Here is an 8513-nt window from a genome sequence, read left to right on the forward strand (position 1 = left end):
CTTCCTGCATAAATTAATAATGTTGGCATTTACATGAACATTGACTACTTTAACTTCCCCAGGTTCCCCCTCTGTTTAGGGCTTTCATACTCTGCACCCACACTCTCTTCTGGGCTCTGTGGAAGCACTGGATCCAGGGAGGTGGAAGAACTGTCAAAACTGGATTGTGAGGAGGGTCTTCATCTCTGCATCCTTCCTGCAGGATAAAACTTAAGCCAATAGGTGCTCTGGGATCACTGCAAACAGTGGACTGTGAAGCCGCAGCTGGGAGAGATCAACCCAGGACAGTACAGTGCAACACGGTGGTGGCGTTCAAACAACGCTGCCTCTCGGGCTGCTGGTCAATGTCTGGGGACATTTCTCGTTATCCAGTGGCACAGAGTGACCAGGACGGCAACGTTGCTTAGTGTACGATAATATATGAGACAGCTCCCCACCCAAGGGAAGGAAGCAAAGAAATAAAAGCCCTGTCTGGTCCCCAAAGCCAATCGTGCCAGCCAGAAAAGCCCCAGTGCAACAGGCCACCGCAGAAGACTTTCCCAGCTTTGGTTTTTGGCGTATTTCACAACTGGCTAAACCGAACTGGTTAGATCCACCCTTAAAGCTTTTGAGTAGGAATTTTCAGATTCCCTGCTCCTCCTAAAAAGTCATGTTGACATCCCACCCGTGACTGCAGGGAACCCCAGCTATATATAAAATATACATTCAAAACATACATGCAAATATTTAGTATATGTATAAAAAGCCTGTACACATGTGTGCACCCATCTATAGAGACAGAGGAGACTTGTTTTATGGAGATGTCTCATGTTTGTAGGGTGGTTAAGTCTGAAATAAGCAGCACAGCCTGACAGGTTGGAGGCTTGGGCAGCAATTGACACCACAAAGTTTCTCTATAAGGAACTTCAGTGTTCGATTCTAAAGTGTAAAGATGACTAGAAGAGGCCCATTCACATTGAGGGTCAAAGGGTCGTCTCTCTTAGTTAAAGCCAAATGAATGTCAACGTTCACCACAGCTCCAAAATGCCTTGGAATATCATTTGATTTATGTTTAGTCAAATAACTGGCTATTATTGCCCAGTTAGTTTTTTGTTGTTGTTGTTTTTGGTTTGTTGTTTCTGTTTGGTTTTTGTTTTTTAGACAGGGTCATATGTATCCCCAGATGACCTCAAACTCACTATGTAGCTAAGGATGACCTTGACTCCTGATCCTCCTGCCCTCAACTCCAGCTCACAGTGGAGTTACCAGCATGTGTAAGACATACCGGCTTTCATTGGTGCTGAAGATTAAAGTCAGGGTTTTGTGCATGCTAGCAAGTCCTCAACCAACCGAGTCACAGCCTCAATTCAGACTAGCTATGTTGACACATTAAAGTAACTATGACATCAGTGAAATTATCAGTCACCTCAAATACAGTATATTCTCTAGTGTAAGCTCTTAAATGTCACGGCAAGGATTCTGAATAATTTCCTTCCCCCAGTTTGTTATTACATTGACTAACCCCAAAGTGAATTGTCCATGTAGACAATGTTCATCTCAGGAAACAGCAGGTAAAGGGGCAAGTATCAGCTCAGGACCCCAAGACCAAGTTCTCAGCACAAAGGAGATTGATTTGCCCCAGAGGGTCAGAGGGCAGGGATAAGGGACAAAGATGGGAAGGAAGAGGGAGAAGGGGAAGGGGACAAGGGAGAGGGGGCAGGGTATTTGTCCCAGAATGACAAAGGACTGTCTCTGGATAGAGAGGAGACAGACATGGCACATAGGAAAATAGCAGTTTATAAAGATACAAAGGGAAACCCTGTGTTAGGTGTTGAATTTTAATTGAGCATGTTAATCAGGTGAGCCAAAGGGGGCTTTTGATTGCTGGACTTCAATACTTTGATAGCTGGACCTTGGTGGTCAGCCTCAGGAGGAGGAAGTAGCCAAATAAGGGACTAGAAGTTGGTGGCTAACTTTAGGAATATGATCTAATGGTTTTTAGCAATGCAGAGGGAATGGGAGAAGGGCAAGGCCTGCCAGAGCCATGCTTGCCAAGCCCAAGCTAGTCAGAGTTCCTTGAGCTTGCACCTGACTCCTACATGCTCCTGTGACAAACTGTCTACTCACCCTCTAAATCTTACTTATCTGACTCAGCACTATGTACCCTTGCCCACCTCACCATAGGCTTCTCCTCTCTTGTTCCACGTCTGAATGTATTAAAATACTCTCTAGTGTCTCACACGTCCTCCAACAGGCTTGGTAATGAGCTAGTTCACATGAATGTGGCCCCATCATCCATTCTTTTCAGTGAGTGTCACATTGGTTTGCTCAAGCATTGTTGATATGGTGTCCAAAGCTTGCCTTTGATCAGACATCCTCTGGCTGATGGTCTGTTTCCCACCACCCTAGTTACACAGGGCTGCTCCCAGTGACTGTGCACTGTGTATACTTCAAGTCGTGTTTCAGCAGTTGTTTGGTGCACAGCCTGTATGGTCAAACTTGAGATCCTCTACAGAGCTAATTTCTTTTATTACCTTGACTTCTTGAACTCTCACTCATTCTTGAACCCAGGGAAAGATTTAACATGAGGCCAGTGGGCTTTATAGTTCCTCTCAGAGCAGAACTTTTCCAGGCCACGGAAGGAAGAGACTAGTGATCTATGGGCCCTGTGTACAGTGAGTAAGAGTAAGGTTTTAGCAGTTGGTTTGTAGCTGCGTGGGAAGGCTAAGGCTGCTCCTGGAGTCAGAAGAGCTGGTAGGATTCTCTACTCTTTTGACTTGAGTTGTTACATCAGGACAGGCACCAGGATAACACAGTGCAACGTGTTGGCATATGTGAAACCAAAAGCAAGATTGGAGAGGCTTCCCTCCCGTCAGACAGAAAGCTGCTAGCAGAGACATGAGTTCTTGCACTCACTTTGTCTAAATTCAAGTTCCTGGTCTGATTGGCAATGCCTCAAAGTTCCTACTTGATGCTCTTCTGGGTTAGTTCTCCTGAAGATCCCTTCCTGACTGACTGACTCCTTGCCAGCTGGTTGCAGAGGGGCCTTTGCTGAGCGACTAATCTTAACATCCATATTGTCTCGCTACCATATTGTCTTAGTTAGAATTTTATTGCTGTGAAGAGACACCAAGACCATGGCAACTTTTATAAAGGAAAACATTTAACTAGGCTGGCTTCCTGTTTCAGAGGTTTAGTCCATTTTTGCCATGGTGGGAAACACGGTGGCATGCTGGCAGACGTAGTGCTGGAGAAGTGTAGCATGAATCTTAACTGGTCTTAATAATCAAAACCAGATATCGAGGTAAATGCTGAAAGATCAGAGAAGCAGAGCAGCCAGACCCTCAATAGTTCTTACCTCTAATACTCCTTAGACTGGAAGAGAGACCTGAGCTCCTGTCTCCTCCCGCACCTTATATTCCTCTCTCTGCCCACCCATATCACTTCCTGTCTCTACCTCCCTAGTGCTGGGATTAAAGGCATGAGATCCCAAGTGCCTGGCTCTGTTTCTCTTTTAGACTGAATCAATCTTGTGTAGCCCAACGTGGCCTGGAACTCACAGAGATCCGTCTGCCTTTGCCTCCCAAGTGCTGGGATTAAAGGCGTGTGCCACCACTGCCTGGCCTCTACAGCTAACTAGAAGTTGGCTTTGCCCTCTGATCTTCAGGCAAGCTTTATTTGTTAGAGCACACACAAAATACCACCCAAGAGAAGGAGCTGACAGTTCTACATCTTGATCCACAGGCAGCAGAAGTGAGACCACACTAGGCCCATCTTGAGCATGGCCCTCAAAAGCCCGCCCCCAGAGTGATGGGGAAACAGTCGGGTAGAGTGTGAGCTTCTTAGTGGCAGCCAACACAACCCAAAGTACCAGCTGAGGTTCGAAGCTGAGGAGGTGGCCTTCACAGTCTGTGATGTTAGTCACTCTGATGTTCTCTCCCTCTCTACCTGCCAAGCACATACCAACTTACAACTGAAGACCACAGGGCAAAAGAAAAGAGAATGTGGGAGACTACCCAGTCTCAGCCCACAGGGAGAAAGTATGAGCTGGTGAGGTCTCTTAAGAGCTAGACGGTGGGCTCAGTGGAAATCTATGAATGTCTTTGCAGAACTTCGGGTGGAGCCTTTAGGTAACACTAGCAAAACCTGATCCAAAGCCTTCTTGGCACTCTGAGTGGACCCTGCAGTTACTATGGGCTTCACTATGACAGAGATGGAGCAACAGAAAGTCTGTCTCATAGCGGTGGTGTTATGTTGCCTCTGGGTGGTGCTGGTGGGATGGCCTTAGAGACCACTGCTTTGGCATTTGTAGGTCCCTTTCCTGAGGCACCTACCCCATGAGTCATCCTTGGCCACCACAATTCTCTGAGAAAGAAGTAGTTTCTGGGTTCCTGAATCTGAAGTAGTTTGTTTTGGGTGCAGTTGATGAAATATGATAGCCAACTGTTCCCAGAGCTTCTATCATTTCTTGATATTAAGTTGGCAGAGTACCAAGCAAGCCCTCACCACTGTGCTCCCCTCATGAGGAGTCTGACTAGTGTCCCTCTCCTCTTTCCCTGAAATCTAGTTAAGTAAATGTTCTGAAAATTTTTAAATAAATGTTTATGTGTATGGGTGTTTTGTTCACATGTACATGTCTGTACCTCTGCAAGAAGAGGTTGTTCTGTCCCCTGGAACCAGAGGTACAGATGAATGTGAGCCACCATGTGTGTGGGGGAATCAAACCCGAATCCTCTGGAAAAAGCAGCCAGTGCCCTTAACCACTGAGCAACTCCTTCTGCCTCGTTTTTGTGGATCTTAGTTAGACCTTGTGTTTCCTGTTCAGTGTTGGATAGTAGAGGAAGTTTTGAAGGTTTGGAGATCACTGGGCCTGAGGATTTCAAGCTCATTGTTGGGAGAATTACTTATCACTTGGTGAACGCTGTTCATTGGGACACATGCAGTTTGAAAGCACATTCCTCCCTTTCAGACATAACTTTTGTGGAATGATAATCGTTCAACAGGGAGAAGAAAGCACAGGAAAGTCATATATCATGGTCATAGTCCAGTCCTCCACCATTTCTACTTCTGACACACAATAAAGGGCAACATATTAATAAGAGACAAATCCGGAATTCACTTTCAACCAAGAACAACTGGAAAAAGATTAGTTTGTGACCTTTGTATTTTTTTTTTCTGAAGGAAATAAAGACCAAACTGCCAACTCAGGTTGCTGTGAGTGGGCTGAGATTAGACTCCTTACATGGTTTTTTCTTCCTTCCATTATTTAACACTTATTGTTTAGTGGCAGTGATTGGACACACTCTGTAGCACACAAGTGTGGGTCAAAGGACAACTTGTGGGAGTGTACTTTCCCAATATTTATTTTTCATGGTTTAAGAAAACTTTCTCCTCTCTCTGATTTTTTTGAGCAATAGTTCATCTATCTGGCTTGTTTGGGCCCTTGAATTTGTAGCAAAACTCAACAGTGTCCACTGAGTCACATGGGGAAGTCTTTGGCCACCAAGTGTTACACTTGAGGGTGAAGTTCACAGCTATTTTATTGGTACCATGGTCACATTTTGATGCACGATGTGCTACCTTTTAAAGCAAAGTGCCAGGAGGCATCTGTGTTGGTGGGATTCCAAGTGGCCACATGCCATCAGTCATGGGCACACACTAAAGGATGTGTATACCTCTTCACTTCGGTTCCTTTTGCTAGAAGAATGCACTTCCCTGATAAACAAATTCTGGAAGGCTCTCTTCTGGCTAATTTGCATGAGAGAATTAGGTAAGGGGCCTTTGAGGGGGAGGGTTATGGGGGCTCTTGTACATTTCACCTGGAGTCGTGCAGCAGTTACAGAGTCCCAGGAAGACTGCACAGCCTCCACCACATTCAACATGGAAATGACTGTAATTGAACAGTATTGGGTGCCATAAAGCTGAGCCTCTGAGAAGGAAGAAATTTAAACATTTGGGAATATTATCTGGGAAATTGGCCTTTAAAAATATCCATTTGAAATATTTGGGTGACTTATCAAAAAGTCATTTTCTGGAAGTTTAAAATATTCAACAAATGACCTGGATTCCTTCTTCCTTGCTGTTGATATGTAGGAACACGTCCCCAAATACACACACTCTACCATAACTGCTTAGTCACTGGGTTGCAGTTCTTTCTGAGGAAGGAGGTCAGTCGACTTCCAAGAGAGAGGTCGCTACAGTCACCCGCGCAGCTATCCTGGTTGCCCCCCAAGGCTCAGTCCTAGATCTTCACGAAGCTAGCCGCCCGCTGCTCATGCTCATGCCTTGCAGTCACTGAGGCCCAGTTATGCCAAGCCCCTTTTCACCCTCTGCCCCCTGCAACCGCCTCGCCTGATTTCCCGCTCTCTCTGCTGCCCTGCTTTCTTTTGTCTGGCACATCCCTGAGTCTCCACGACTGTCCTGGCATCCCCTCCCGCTATCTCTCCCTCTCCACCCTTCCTTTCTATTCCCACTGCCCCTAGACCCCTGCTGCTTCAAGCCCGGATAATTATAATAGCATCCTAACTAATCTCTTACTTGTCTCTCCCCCTCCAATTCACTGCTGCCGCAGTAATCTCCCTAAAACACCACTTAATCATGCCAAACCCTTAATTAAAAATCTTCATTATCTCTTCATTACCACTAGGACGAGGTCCAAACGCCTTAGTTTCCTTCCACATTCTGGCCTCAGTCCACATTTCCAGCTTACAGCCCATCTTTTCCAGTTTCCACAGACTCCACTAAGGCCCATCTAGTCACACCATTCATCCACCTGGAACTGTTCCTCCAGGTCTGTGGAGACTTCTGTTTGTCCTCTGAGATCCCTGTCCAGTCCTTTTGCCTTTTGTATGACTTCATTCCCGGGTAACTCTGTCCTTAGAGATCCTTTATCATGGCATACCATGAGTCATTGATTCGTTTGTGAAGTCTCCGTGTTTTCTGCCTTTACAGACCACATCATCTGAAGTTGAGAAACTGTTCTAGATCCATCTTTACACACCCACCTACTATAGACACGCCATGCTGTCCTGCCATTCCCAATAAATAATAATTAGGATGTGATTTGGGTAAGAGGTACTTGGAGTTTGATGGCCAAAGGAAATGATTGCCACAGCATCTCCACTGTGGCCTTTTTTATTTGAGACGAGTACCCGGGTGGTTGAAGCAATACGTCATATGCAAAGGAAATTTATTGAGTGTGGATAGATGGTCACTTAAACTTTGCCAGTTTCAGAGATGCAACTAGAGAAGAAATGCCGGGAAGGGGTGGTCATTTGTAGGGAGGGCTGGTCCACTTTCCTCCCCAGGCACTGCAGAACACTGCTTGTGTCCAGCTGGAGAATGGCAGGAGGCTGGGGGAAGCAGGGACAGGGGGCGCCTCTGTGAGCCTTCCCTTGGAGTCTTCACAGGCATGGAATTCTGTCACCTTCGCACCATGCAGACCACACAAGAGCAAGGCTCAGTTCACCAGGCATGGGGGCAGGGCAGGTGACTGGCTCTCCAGCCTTTCTTTAGAACACAGGTGCTGCGTGCTGTGGCTCCCTTGTCTCTCCTTGCTTCTCAGGGGCCTTTCCCTTGTATTTCACCCATGTCCACCCCTGCACCCACAGGACCCTGCAGGAGCTTGCTTGTGCCGTCAGGCCCAAGGATCCCTGAGATAGAGCACTCATGTCACACACCGTGATGAGGAGAGCCACTGGAGTACAGAACACACAGTGTCTGTCATCCCCCACTTTCTGGGGGAGGCATTAAGAAAAAGGAAACTGTAGGAAAACATTAGGTGATTGAGGGTGTTGAGTTTCCCCCAATTCTCTCCCAACTTTCGGGAACAGGAATCTAGGCTGTGCACTTTCTCATTGTCTCTGGAAGCCAGAGGTACAAACCCTTCACTGTATAATCACCTTGATCCTGGGTACCCACTGGAGGATTCCCCACGGGATTAGTTTTCCTACTGGACCCCATCCCCCCAAAGGATTAGTAGATGCCCTCCAACTTGCTTGTTCTATCTTTCCCACAGAGTTTTCTGCAACAAACTTTTTTTATTCTGTTTTAACCACTAGAGGAGCATTTCAGCAAATGAGACCTGAGACCACACTGTTTGTACAAGAGGTCAACAGAGTCTGCTTTTCAGAGGTCAGAGTCATTTCAAGCAGATGAACTCATACTCACATGAGTTGAGGTTGTCCCCAACTTAAAGTGACACAAACACTCAAAAGTCATGAACTGTGAGCATAACATAACATTTTACTGAAGGACGTTATCTGAATTAGGAAATGTTCTGGAAGTGGGAAATATGAAGTGCACTTTGACACAGATGACAGAAAACAAAGAGCCGATGTGTATAAAGCTCCTCAGGCTGACTGCAGTGGTTCCTGTGAGGAGGAAGGGGCTGATGGGAAATCTTGGATGAAGTCCATTTTCTCATCAGGTTTGAACACAGATTTTGTCTAAACCATCACTGCACCCATGGCAGCCAGTACACAAAGGGGTAAAACCGGTGAACTAATGTGTGAAAGCCTGTGTTTCAATATAAA

The sequence above is a fragment of the Peromyscus californicus genome, unplaced genomic scaffold (genome assembly GCF_007827085.1).
Source record: "Peromyscus californicus insignis strain IS unplaced genomic scaffold, ASM782708v3 Scaffold_12__1_contigs__length_115047231, whole genome shotgun sequence".
Lineage (NCBI taxonomy): Eukaryota > Metazoa > Chordata > Mammalia > Rodentia > Cricetidae > Peromyscus > Peromyscus californicus.